This window comes from Mobula birostris, chromosome 26, assembly GCF_030028105.1.
Source record: "Mobula birostris isolate sMobBir1 chromosome 26, sMobBir1.hap1, whole genome shotgun sequence".
Lineage (NCBI taxonomy): Eukaryota > Metazoa > Chordata > Chondrichthyes > Myliobatiformes > Myliobatidae > Mobula > Mobula birostris.
In genome coordinates, this window is record NC_092395.1 from 29,602,037 (window position 1) to 29,615,767 (window position 13,731).

At 43.7% G+C, this 13,731-nt stretch overlaps 1 protein-coding gene across 2 annotated transcripts in view; it reads left to right on the forward strand.

Moving 5' to 3' along the window:
- ranbp3b (RAN binding protein 3b) overlaps window positions 1–13,731 on the forward strand; it is a 171,954-nt gene continuing 158,223 nt past the window's right edge. Inside the window, exon 1 of one of the 2 annotated variants that reach the window (XM_072244196.1) lies at window positions 1–223. The gene's annotated coding sequence lies outside the window, so the exon portion shown is untranslated. The remainder of the gene's footprint in view (window positions 224–13,731) is intronic. The other variant, XM_072244198.1, reaches the window with a different exon arrangement.

The window sequence follows — 13,731 nt, forward strand, 5'->3', positions numbered from 1 at the left end:
TTGTGTGTAGTTTTTTTTTATTGATTCTATTGTATTTATTGTGAATGCCCACAAGAATATGACTCTCACTCTCAGGGTAGTATCTGTTGATATATATACTTTGATAATAGATTTACTTTGACTGTGACTTTGGTTTTATAGAAAGCAGAGGACTAATTGAAAAACAAGATGGATGAAAAGAGATACATTGCAGAGATGTGGTGGTAACCTACAGAGGATAATTGTAAGTATTCATTTTGTCAGGAGTTATTTCAATTAACATAATGGAATACACATATTGTGTTTTTTTTTAAAAATCTGAAGCAGAAACTATCATCTTAGGTAGCATCTTCCATCAACACTTCTGCAACTGTTACATTTTAGAGGATTGGTCATATCACAGATATTAAATTCTATCTTCTATTAATAGAAACTTGTGAACTTTCCTCAGAGACAGCAGAAAATAAAAATATAGGCTCTATTTGGATGTGCAATGAATTATGACAGGTGTGATGTACAGTGAGAATCCCAACATCTGTAAAGGAGGAAAATCTAAAAAAAAATGAGGACCTTTAGCAAGTTCAGAAGGAGTTTCTGAAATCCAAAACTTTTAGTCATTTGATAAATCAAAACGAAGCTTAGGTAAGAACCAAGATTCATGTTTATTTGGGAAGAACAAAGAACAATTGAAGATGTGCGTTTACCAATGTCTATTAGGGCAGCAATGTCTTTGAAATGTCTGGGTACTTTCTCATCCCTGGTTCGCATTGATATCTTCTGTGGGGTCAACTGAAGTGTAGTTTAAGAATGTAGAAAACAGGAAATTGTTCCAACGAAGATCTCAGTAGGAGAATTTCAAAACAATGCAAGTCCAGTTAATCATTCTTGACAAAGGCATTGGGAAACCTAAAATGTTGGGGAATTCCACTGCCAATTTGCATTCTCTTTGACTAAATTGTCACAGGGAAATAGAAGAATTCATCTTACTTTGAGTCATTTCCCAATACATTGATGGACAGCATAAAGGCACAGGTTGCTGATGTCATCAGCATCAACCTAAAAGGCTCGTCTACATATTATTATGTGGGCGCATTTGCATCTAGTCCATTGGACAGATCTCAGTCTTAGACAAGCCTGTTCCCTATAGACATCACTCCTCAGTCAAATAGTCAAAACGGGCATACCACTGCTTCTTGAACACTGCCTTGGCTAAATATACTTCAGGCCATTTTCTTGTAGCCAAGTTGTTTCCATTGGCTGGAGAGTTGATTTGCAAAGTCCAGGGATTTAAAGAAATTGACTAAAAGCAAAGAGACAAGATCAGAATTTTTTTAAAGTCACAAGTGTTCAAATTTCGAATCCACTGTTTGATATGTTAGCAAATAGAATAAATAATAGTAAATAAATGTTAGTAAATATGTTAATACATATAGTTACTAACATAAACTGTTATAACATAGCAGGATGCCATTTTGCTAACAGTCCTAAAAGAATTCTTCACAATTCACTCTGTCATCTCCTTCCATTGTTATGCTGATGACACACAGCTTTACCTCCCCTTGAAACCAAACGACCAGTCAAATCTAGTCAGCCTCATGAACTGCCTTGAGGACATAAACTATGTTGGATGGCACAAAACTTCTTACAGCTGAATGAAGGCAAGTCTGAAGTTGTCCTATTTGACTCCCCTGACTTCATCAAAGTGATTACCAACAGTCTTGGTAACCTGTCCACTCTTGTCAAACCCCCATGTCAAAAACCTTGGTGTGATATTTGATTCTGCCTTTAAGTTTGACAAGCAAGTTAATGCAGTAGTAAAAGCCAGTTTTTTCCAGCTTCATACTATTGCCAAAATCAAGTCGTTTCTCTCTTTCAAAGATCTCGAGAAAGTCATCCATGCCCTATATCCTCCCGCAAACAACAGGAATTCTGCAGATGCTGGAAATTCAAGCAACACACTTCAAAGTTGCTGGTGAACGCAGCAGGCCAGGCAGCATCTCTAGGAAGAGGTACAGTCGACGTTTCAGGCCGAGACCCTTTGTCAGGACTAACTGAAAGAAGAGTTAGTAAGAGATTTGAAAGTGGAAGGGGGAGGGGGAGATTCAAAATGATAGGAGAAAACAGGAGGGGAAGGGATGGAGCCAAGAGCTGGACAGGTGATAGGCAAATGGGATACGAGAGGATGAGGGGACAGGAGATCCGGGGAGAAAGACAAGGGTGGAGGGGAACCCAGAGGATCCTCCAAACTAAGGGTGTAGCTATGGGCACCCATATGGGTCCCAGCTATGCCTGCCTTTTTGTTGGCTTTGTGGAACAATCTATGTTCCGTACCTATTCTGGGATCTGTCCCCCACTTTTCCCACGCTACATCGACGACTGCATTGGTGCTGCTTCCTGCACACATGCTGAGCTCGTTGACTTTATTAACTTTGCCTCCAACTTTCACCCTGCCCTCAAGTTTACCTGGTCCATTTCCGATACCTCCCTCCCCTTTCTAGATCTTTCTGTCTCTGTCTCTGGAGACAGCTTATCCACTGATGTCTACTATAAGCCTACTGACTCTCACAGCTATCTGGACTATTCCTCTTCTCACCCTGTCTCTTGCAAAAATGCCATCCCCTTCTTGCAATTCCTCCGTCTCCGCCGCATCTGCTCTCAGGATGAGGCTTTTCATTCCAGGACGAGGGAGATGTCCTCCTTTTTTAAAGAAAGGGGCTTCCCTTCCTCCACCATCAACTCTGCTCTCAAACGCATCTCCCCCATTTCACGCACATCTGCTCTCACTCCATCCTCCCACCACCCCACTAGGAATAGGGTTCCCCTGGTCCTCACCTACCACCCCACCAGCTCCGGGTCCAACATATTATTCTCCGTAACTTCTGCCACCTCCAACGGGATCCCACAACTAAGCACATCTTTCCCTCCCCCCCCTCCTGCTTTCTGCAGGGATCGCTCCCTACGCAACTCCCTTGTCCATTCGTCCCCCCCATCCCTCCCCACTGATCTCCCTCCTGGCACTTATCCGTGTAAGTGGAACAAGTGCTACACATGCCCTTACACTTCCTCCTTATCACCATTCAGGGCCCCAGACAGTCCTTCCAGGTGAGGCGACGCTTCACCTGTGAGTTGGATGGGGTGATATACTCTGTCCGGTGCTCCCGATGTGGCCTTCTATATATTGGCGAGACCCGACGCAGACTGGGAGACCACTTTGCTGAACACCTACACTCTGTCTGCCAGAGAAAGCAGGATCTCCCAGTGGCCACACATTTTAATTCCACATCCCATTCCCATTCTGACATGTCTATCCACGGTCTCCTCTACTGTAAAGATGAAGCCACACTCAGGTTGGAGGAACAACACCTTATATTCCGTCTGGGTAGCCTCCAACCTGATGGCATGAACATTGACTTCTCTAACTTCTGCTAATGCCCCACCTCACCCTCGTACCCCATCCGTTATTTATATACACACATTCTTTCTCTCTCTCTCCTTTTTCTCCCTCTGTCCCTCTGACTATACCCCTTGCCCATCCTCTGGGTTCCCCCCCACCCTTGTCTTTCTCCCCGGACCTCCTGTCCCATGATCCTCTCATACCCCTTTTGCCAACCACCTGCCCAGCTCTTGGCTCCATCCCTCCCCCTCCTGTCTTCTCCTATCATTTTGGATCTCCCCCTCCCCCTCCCACTTTCAAATCTCTTACTAACTCTTCCTTCAGTTAGTCCTGACGAAGGGTCTCGGCCTGAAATGTCGACTGCACCTCTTCCTACAGATGCTGCCTGGCCTGCTGCGTTCACCAGCAACTTTGATGTGTGTTGCTTATATCCTCCCGCTTGGTCTACTCCAACTCCCTGTATACTGGGATTAGTCGGTCATCCCTGTCTCATCTGCAACTGGTCCAGAACGCCGCAGCCAGGCTCCTGACAGGTGCCCGGAAGAGGGACCATATTACTCCTATCCTGGCCTCCCTCTGCTGGCTGCCAGTATGGTTTAGAATTGATTTTAAGGTTCTCCTGTTTGTTTTTAAAGCCCTAAGTGGGCTGTCCCCCTCCTATATCGCAGACCTTCTCACCCCTTATTCTACTTCCAGCTCCCTTAGGTCAGCTGACTTGGGGCTCCTGGCTGTCCCGCGATCTAAACTTAAGCTCAGGGGTGACCACGCCTTTGCTGTTGTAGCCCCTAGACTGTGGAACAGCATTCCCCTCCCTAACAGATCTGCCCCCTCCATTGACTCTTTTAAGTCCAGGCTCAAAACTTACCTTTATTCACTAGTGTTTGAATCTTCCTGATGTGGCTAATTTTGGACTTGTACTTCGGCTCATGTGTTGTTTATTTTGTTGTTTATATCTGTGTTTCTTGTATTTGTGATTTTAGCTACCTGGTATGGATTGTACTGCACTTTGGTCAACATGGGTTGTTTTTAAATGTGCTTTATCAATAAATTTGACTTGACTTGACTTGACTCTCCGTTTTCCAAACCCTTTTTTATGCATTATCTTCTTCAAAATCCCTTTTGAAAGCTACAATTGAAACTACCTTCAGCATCCTTTCAGGCAGTGAAATCTAACAGTTACTTGCTGCTTGAAAAGATTTTCAACTCACACTGGTATTTTCAGCCAGCTTTAGTCCTCTTGTCTTTGATCCCTCCCTTAATATAAACAATTTATCATTATTCCCTTTTAATCAACTCTTGATTTTGAACATCTCTGTAAAATTACCTACCAAATTTCTCTGCATTAAGGAGAACAACCCCAGTCTCTTCAATCTATTCATATTGTTGAACCACCTTATCCTTGGGACCACGTCAACAAAATTGTACATTCATTTATCTACACTCCCTTCAGAATGGTCATCATCATTATGTGCCATGTCGTATGACATTGGCGATCATGGTCTATAACCATGATCGTTCTTGGCAAATTTTTCTACAGAAGTGATTTGCCATTGCCTTCTTCTGGGCGGTGTCTTTACAAGATGAGTGACCCCAGCCATTATCAATACTCTTTAGGGATGGCCTGCCTGGCATCAGTAGTTGCATAACCAAGACGTGATATGCACCACCTGCTCCCTTGGCTTCACACGACCCTGACTGGGGGGGCGGGGGTGGTGGTAGAGTTTAAGTGGATGCTACACCTGCAGGCTAGCTGAGGGAAGGAGTGTCTCTGGTATGCAGCATTTATCAGACTTAATAAGGTGCCAGATATTGAGAATTGTCAGGTAATCTCATGACAGCCAAAGATACACCCTCAGCAATGCCCTGATGTCCGCACAGGAGCCTGATGACATCTGGTCTGTCCCTCTGAAGAGCTGCTTACTGGAGATAATGAAATGCTAGATAATTGAGCTTTTTTGGTATTGGTTTTGTTCTTTCTTCATACTAAAATGTATCAAATCACCCTTCCTTATGTTAAATTTCATCTACTTGGCTATATTTTATCTATATAGCCTATATAGCATATTCTTGGCTATATCCTTTTGATTTATCGCTGTCTTTCTCACAGGTTAGCAGACTTTCAAGTTTTGTGTTACCTGAACTGAAGAGACTTTCAGCAACGTCCAGGTCATTAATATGTACACTTTTTTAAAAAGTGGTGTTCAAGGAACCAACTACATACATTGCGCTATCAGAAAGCAATTGTATGAGGCCATCTTAAGAATGCTCTGAAGGACTGATGCAATGGATTATTGAAATACTTCAGTTGACTGATGATATCATCGTTTAACACTTAATCAATCAGCATCACATCCATTTGCCCATGACTTACATTTAGGGGACCTATTGAATATGGTTGGCACCAGATTATGGAATACACCCAAGATAAACAATGCTTCTTCAAGATTCAAAGTATTTGCATTCCTTACCGTCACATTGGTGTTGCTTCCCTGCAATAGAATACTAGAAATGGAAGAGCAACTGCTAACTTAAAAAGCCTGTGGTTACAGGCTTACTTTGAAGTGGTCTTACATTTTGATAGCCTGCGAGGTAAATGGAGCACTGTCTCCTGAGAACCTCCTTTGGGACATGGTCCCTTAAAGCTTCCAGTTTGAGGCAATTGCAAGTGCGCTCATTACCTGTACAGGTATACCTGAAATTGAGTTGCAGATGTCCGACTTGCTCTTGTTAGTTACAAACTGCAGAATATCAACAGGTTTAAGCCCCCTATTGTGGGAATAGTGGATTGCTAGAAGTGTTCTTTTTCTGGATGAATTGCTAAATGGATTCACTGCCTAATTCAATGCCACCATGTTGAACATGAAGTATGTTGTCCAGGCCAATAGGTATCTCTCTAATAAAATAATTAAAGTAGATAAATAGGTGGTCTGTATCATATATCCATTTATGGGAGCTCAAAATGCTTACGTTTCTTACATTGTAATGGTAACTATACCTCAAAAGTATTTTCATAGCTGTGAAGAGTTTTGGAATATTCTGAAAGTGTGAAAGGTGCTACATATAATACAAGTTTTTGCTTCTTATGAGGGCTGTGTCTATTCCCTTTCAAAAAGTGTATAAATCCTTGGCAGTATCAAGGAGATGGGTTCCACTGATATGAAATCCTTTCTCTACTTTGTGTTGTTTATAGCCAAGAAAAAACGACTTCCCTTGCACGACTGACAGAACAATCAGCCTAGGCTTTTCTAGAAGTTCCTTAGACATAAGTTCTTTTAGGAGTTGATTGGAGTATCTCCAGGAAAGATAAAGGTTAAGAAGACAGATCACACAGTAGATATCTGACACCAGAATTGTGATACCTGAGTAATCTGCAATAGCTTGACTCAGTTCAGATTGTGCCGAAAATCCATGTTCCAATCTTACTATCACGATGGAGGATCTAACTATAGAACCATAGAAACCATAGAAACTACAGAACAGAAACAGGCCCTTTGGCCTTTCTTGGCTGTGCCGAACCATTTTCTGCCTAATCCCACTGACCTGCACATGGACCATATCCCTCCATACACCTCCCATCCATGTATCTGTCCAATTTATTCTTAAATGTTAAAAAAGAACCCACATTTACCACCTCGTCTGGCAGTTCATTCCATACTCCCACCACTCTCTGTGTGAAGAAGCCCCCCCCTAATGTTCCCTTTAAACTTTTCCCCCCTCACCCTTAACCCATGTCCTCTGGTTTTTTTCTCCCCTTGCCTCAGTGGAAAAAGCCTGTTTGCATTCACTCTATCTATACCCATCATAATTTTATATACCTCTATCAAATCTCCCCTCATTCTTCTACGCTCCAGGGAATAAAGTCCAAACCTATTCAACCTTTCTCTGTAACTGAGTTTCTCAAGTCCCAGCAACATCCTTGTAAACCTTCTCTGCACTCTTTCAACCTTATTTATATCCTTCCTGTAATTTGGTGACCAAAACTGAACACAATACTCCAGATTCGGCCTCACCAATGCCTTATACAACCTCATCATAACATTCCAGCTCTTATAGTGAATACTTCGATTAATAAAGGTCAATGTACCAAAAGCTCTCTTTACGACCCTATCTACCTGTGACGACACTTTTAGGAAATTTTGTATCTGTATTCCCAGATCCCTCTGTTCCACTGCACTCCTCAGTGCCTTATCATTAACCCTGTATGTTCTACGTTGGTTTGTCCTTCCAACGTGCAATACCTCACACTTGTCAGTATTAAACTCCATCTGCCATTTTTCAGCCCATTTTTCCAGCTGGTCCAAGTCCCTCTGCAGGCTCTGAAAACCTTCCTCACTGTCTACTACACCTCCAATCTTTGTATCATCAGCAAACTTGCTAATCCAATTTACCACATTATCACCCAGATCATTGATATAGATGACAAATAACAATGGACCCAGCACTGATCCTTGTGGCACACCACTAGTCACAGGCCTCCACTCAGAGAAGCAATTCTCTGCCACCACTCAACACACATCAAAGTTGCTGGTGAACGCAGCAGGCCAGGCAGCATCTGTAGGAAGAGGAGCAGTCGACGTTTCAGGCCGAGACCCTTCGTCAGGACTAACTGAAGGAAGAGTGAGTAAGGGATTTGAAAGTTGGAGGGGGAGGGGGAGATCCAAAATGATAGGAGAAGACAGGAGCGGGAGGGATAGAGCCAAGAGCTGGACAGGTGATAGGCAAAAGGGGATACGAGAGGATCATGGGACTGGAGGTCCGGGAAGAAAGACGGGGGGGGGGGACCCAGAGGATGGGCAAGAGGTATATTCAGAGGGACAGAGGGAGAAAAAGGAGAGTGAGAGAAAGAATGTGTGTATAAAAATAAGTAACAGATGAGGTATGAGGGGGAGGTGGGGCCTTAGCGGAAGTTAGAGAAGTCGATGTTCATGCCATCAGGTTGGAGGCTACCCAGACGGAATATAAGGTGTTGTTCCTCCAACCTGAGTGTGGCTTCATCTTTACAGTAGAGGAGGCCGTGGATAGACATGTCAGAATGGGAATGGGATGTGGAATTAAAATGTGTGGCCACTGGGAGATCCTGCTTTCTCTGGCTGACAGAGCGTAGATGTTCAGCAAAGCGGTCTCCCAGTCTGTGTCGGGTCTCGCCAATATATAAAAGGCCACATCGGGAGCACCGGACGCAGTATATCACCCCAGTCGGCTCACAGGTGAAGTGTTGCCTCACCTGGAAGGACTGTTTGGGGCCCTGAATGGTGGTAAGGGAGGAAGTGTGAGGGCATGTGTAGCACTTGTTCCGCTTACACGGATAAGTGCCAGGAGGGAGATCAGTGGGGAGGGATGGGGGGGACAAATGGACAAGGGAGTTGCGTAGGGAGCGATCCCTGCGGAATGCGGGGGGGGGGGGGGGAGGGAAAGATGTGCTTAGTGGTGGGATCCCGTTGGAGGTGGCAGAAGTTACGGAGAATAATATGTTGGACCCGGAGGCTGGTGGGGTGGTAGGTGAGGACCAGGGGAACCCTATTCCTAGTGGGGTGGCGGGAGGATGGAGTGAGAGCAGATGTACGTGAAATGGGGGAGATGCGTTTAAGAGCAGAGTTGATAGTGGAGGAAGGGAAGCCCCTTTCTTTAAAAAAGGAAGACATCTCCCTTGTCCTAGAATGAAAAGCCTCATCCTAAGAACAGAAGCGGCGGAGACGGAGGAATTGCAAGAAGGGGATGGCGTTTTTGCAAGAGACAGGGTGAGAAGAGGAATAGTCCAGATAGCTGTGAGAGTCAGTAGGCTTATAGTAGACATCAGTGGATAAGCTGTCTCCAGAGACAGAGACAGAAAGATCTAGAAAGGGGAGGGAGGTGTCGGAAATGGACCAGGTAAACTTGAGGGCAGGGTGAAAGTTGGAGGCAAAGTTAATAAAGTCAACGAGTTCTGCATGTGTGCAGGAAGCAGCGCCAATGAAGTCATCGATGTAGCGAAGGAAAAGTGGGGGACAGATCCCAGAATAGGCACGGAACATAGATTGTTCCACAAACCCAACAAAAAGGCAGGCATAGCTAGGACCCATACGGGTGCCCATAGCTACACCTTTAGTTTGGAGGAAGTGGGAGGAGCCAAAGGAGAAATTATTAAGAGTAAGGACTAATTCCGCTAGACGGAGCAGAGTGGTGGTAGAGGGAAACTGATTAGGTCTGGAATCCAAAAAGAAGCGTAGAGCTTTGAGACCTTCCTGATGGGGGGTGGAAGTATATAAGGACTGGACATCCATGGTGAAAATAAAGCGGTGGGGGCCAGGGAACTTAAAATCAGGGAACTCTACCACCACTCTCTGGCTTCTTCCATCGAGCCAATGTCTAATCCAATTTACCACCTCTCCATGTATACCCAGCGACTGAATTTTCCTAACTGACCTCCCATGCGGGACCTTGTCAAAGGCCTTACTGAAGTCCATGTAGACAATATCCACTGCCTTCCCTACATCCACTTTCCTGGTAACCTCCTTGAAAAACTCCAACAGATTAGTCAAACATGACCTACCACGCACAAAGCCATGTTGACTCTCCCTAATAAGCCCCTGTCTATCCAAATGCTTGTAGATTCTGTCTCTTAGTACTCCCTCCAATAACTTACCTACTACTGACGTTAAACTCACCGGTCTATAATTTCCCGGATTACTTTTCGATCCTTTTTTAAACAACGGAACAACATGAGCCACTCTCCAATCCTCCGGCACTTCGCCCGTAGACAGCGACATTTTAAATATTTCCGCCAGGGCCCCCGCAATTTCAACACTAGTCTCCTTCAAGGTCTGAGGGAACACTCTGTCAGGTCCCGGGGATTTATCCACTTTAATTTTCCTCAAGACAGCAAGCACCTCCTCCTTTTCAATCTGTACAGTTTCCATGGTCTCACTACTTGATTCCCTCAATTCCATAGATCTCATGCCAGCTTCCTTAGTAAATACAGATGCAAAAAACCTATTTAAGATCTCCCCCATTTCCTTTGGTTCCGCACAGAGCCGGCCACTCTGATCTTCAAGAGGACCAATTTTATCCCTTACAATCCTTTTGCTCTTAATATACTTGTAAAAGCTCTTTGGATTATCCTTCACTTTGACTGCCAAGGCAACCTCATGTCTTCTTTTAGCCCTCCTGATTTCTTTCTTAAGTATTTTCTTGCACTTCTTATACTCCTCAAGCACCTGATTTACCCCCTGTTTTCTATACATTTCATACAACTCCCTCTTCTTCTTTATCAGAGTTGCAATATCCCTTGAGAACCAAGGTTCCTTATTCCTATTCAATTTGCCTTTAATCCTGACAGGAGCATACAAACTCTGCACTCTCAAAATTAAACTAGTTAAAACCAAGTTTTCTACTGCATGATCATTTATTTGGGGATGCAATCTAGGCAGTCAATAGACCTAGCTAGAGCTAACTGAGATAGTCTGAAACCATTACTGCACCTATTAAAGGGTTACAACTCATTTCTAAAGCTGCAGGAAGTTCCTACAGTTAAGTCAGAGTAGAGTACAGAGTGGACTCCCTGATCTCCTGAAACAGATCTGGATGACTTGGTCAACAGTGAAGAAGATGGAAGAAATTTGATGGATGCCTGGGTTCACAAAACCAGTCCACACTGAAGCATCAAAGCCTGAAGTAACCAGGAGTTGAATTCAGAGCGACAAAATCAGAATGATCTCAATCATTGGATTCAGAGCTGCAAAATCAGAATGATCTCAATCATTTGACCAAGATCAGCAGTGATGCAACACCCAAGTATGTGGTTCATATTACACTTGGGTGTTGTGTCACTGTTGACACAACACCAGCCAAGGTTACCATTAGCCCATACACTCCTCCATTCCAAAAAACCTCACCATTCACCAACAGTGTGAGTCTATCTATCAGTCATGAATCCCAATTACTATTTATGTATGTGAATTTCACAACACTTATTTCCTCCAACTTCCTCATCAACAACTAACAGTTTACTAAGGCTCCTCACGATTCAATTACTGCAAACGCAAATACCAAACAAATTGTAACACTGTTACCGATACTCCCTGTCCACCTCCTCCCTCACCTCCATTCATGGGCCCAAACAGTTCTTCCAGATGAGGCAGCACTTCACCTGTGAATCTGCTGGGGTCGTCTACATTGTCCTGATGCAGCTTCCTCTACATTGGTGAGACCCGTTGTAAATTGAGGAACCACTTCATCGGGCACCTCCATTCCATCTGTCAAAAGCGGAACTTCTCAGTGGCCAAACATTTAAATTCCCATGATGCTACCCTCAGAGCAGCAACATCTTATATCCTGTCTGGTTAGCCTCCAACCTGATGGCATGAATATTGATTTCTCCTTCTGATATGAAAAAAACCCTCCTCCTCCCCCTGCCCTCTTGTTCTATTCCCCACTCTGGCCTCTTACCTCTTCTCACCTGCCTATCACCTCCCCCTAGTGCCCCTCCTCCTTCCCTTCCTCCTGTGGTCCACTCTCCTCTCCTATCAGATTTCTTCCTCTCCAGCCCTTTACCTTTCCTACCCATCTGGCTTCTAGCTATCCTCCTTCCCCTCTTCTTACCTTTCTATTCTGGTGTCTTTCCCCTTCCTTTCCAGTCCCGAAGAAGGGCATCAGCCCGAAACATCAACTGTTTGTTCATTTCCATGGCTGCTGATAGACCTGCTGAATCCCTCCAGCATTTTGTGTGTGTTGCAATGGATTTCCAGCACCTGAAGAACTCTTGATTTTACTTCCCTCTCTCTTGTGAGACAATGGGACACATAAATTTTTTATGGACAAACTTGAGTCCATCAGCTTAGCAGTCCAGAAAGGTTCTGGTAGTTGTTGGAGATAATACTACTATGTCTGTGGCTATTGGCATTGTGGAAATTACTGAAGATAATGCATAACTAATTGACTTATTTGTAACCCAGTTTCCCTAATCCTATAATATCTTCTTACTCACCTCTTACATTCCATCTGCCTTACGATCATCCTCACCCTTCCAGCTGCCCAGATCTCATCTGCTGAGCCAGATAAGAGATATGACTCAATAAGTGAGATCTGATACTGTGCCACTAGCTCAGGTGTTAACACTACAGAGATCTTAGAGGCAGGACCTTCAGACAATGAATCAACAGCCCTTTGGATTCCATCCTGAGCTGGAAGTGGCTGGTTAATTGGTGCCGAGCTACAAGCTTGCTAGACTGTGAGATTATATGAGTTTCATTCCAGAGCACTCTGATGAGAGTTATAATAAGGCAGCCTGAAGGGCATGAACAATCATCAACCTGCCTGAAAGTTTCTGAGCCAAGGGAAAATCTCTTCATGCAAAAGCTGGTGAATTTGTAGAACTTTCTCCTATAGAGGGCATGAACACTCTGTTATTGAGCTAAAGGAAATAATGGATAAGGTATAAAGAAATATTTTAATCTCTTTTGCTCTAATAATGTTTTGTTTGTTTACATCTTTGCCTAGCACAGTTAGAAGCAATGTGATCTCAAGACCTATGTCTTGATACTGGAGGCATGATCACGACATATTATACACGTGCCTTATAGATAACCCTGAAACTACTCAATTATCTCTGTGGCAAAGGTGGCAGATCTACATTCCAATCATGAGAGAGGCAGAGATATTATTTCAAAACTATGGTCTCATTAACTCCAAGATACACAGTTTTGCAGCTGCCTGATGAGCAGAATATTTTCATTCTCTCCGCTCACAAGAGGGTACATATCTCCACTGTATCACAACTTGCTGCCCTGCACAGTTTGCATCGAAAACATCTGCAGGATGTATGCCAGCCTAAAAACGTGACATACAGTTTCTGCCTGGCAATGAAAAAGTGTGAGAAAAACAACAATTATTCCTCCACTAGCCATACAAATAACGAAGCAACACAAACCATCTCTATGGCATCAGTGCTTTAAGTGGCCAAGTTGCCCTGATGCTGGCTCTCCATTTGGGACACAGCCACCCATCAAGAAAATCCCCCTTATGTGCTGGTCTACTCAATTGTGCATAAATGCCTAATTATCCATTATTAGACTTTGCTAATATTAACACAAATGTATCATCGTCCATTTGGATGGGAAAAATCCAGATTCTGAGAATGCTACCTGACTAAGGTTTACCTTGTCTTATCATAGTCCATAAACCTTTCAGCGATCATGATAAAAATATAGAAGGAGAAAGAAAATCAGAAACTTAATGTTAATTTATTCCAGGCTGAAATTGAATTGAATCCAGCAGAAAGATCATGTGGCTTTAATTTGAATTCACTCTCAATTCCCCCCATTCATAGTGGGTTACATAATCTAAATGTGCAGTCAATCATTCCAAACACACATTCTGAGTGG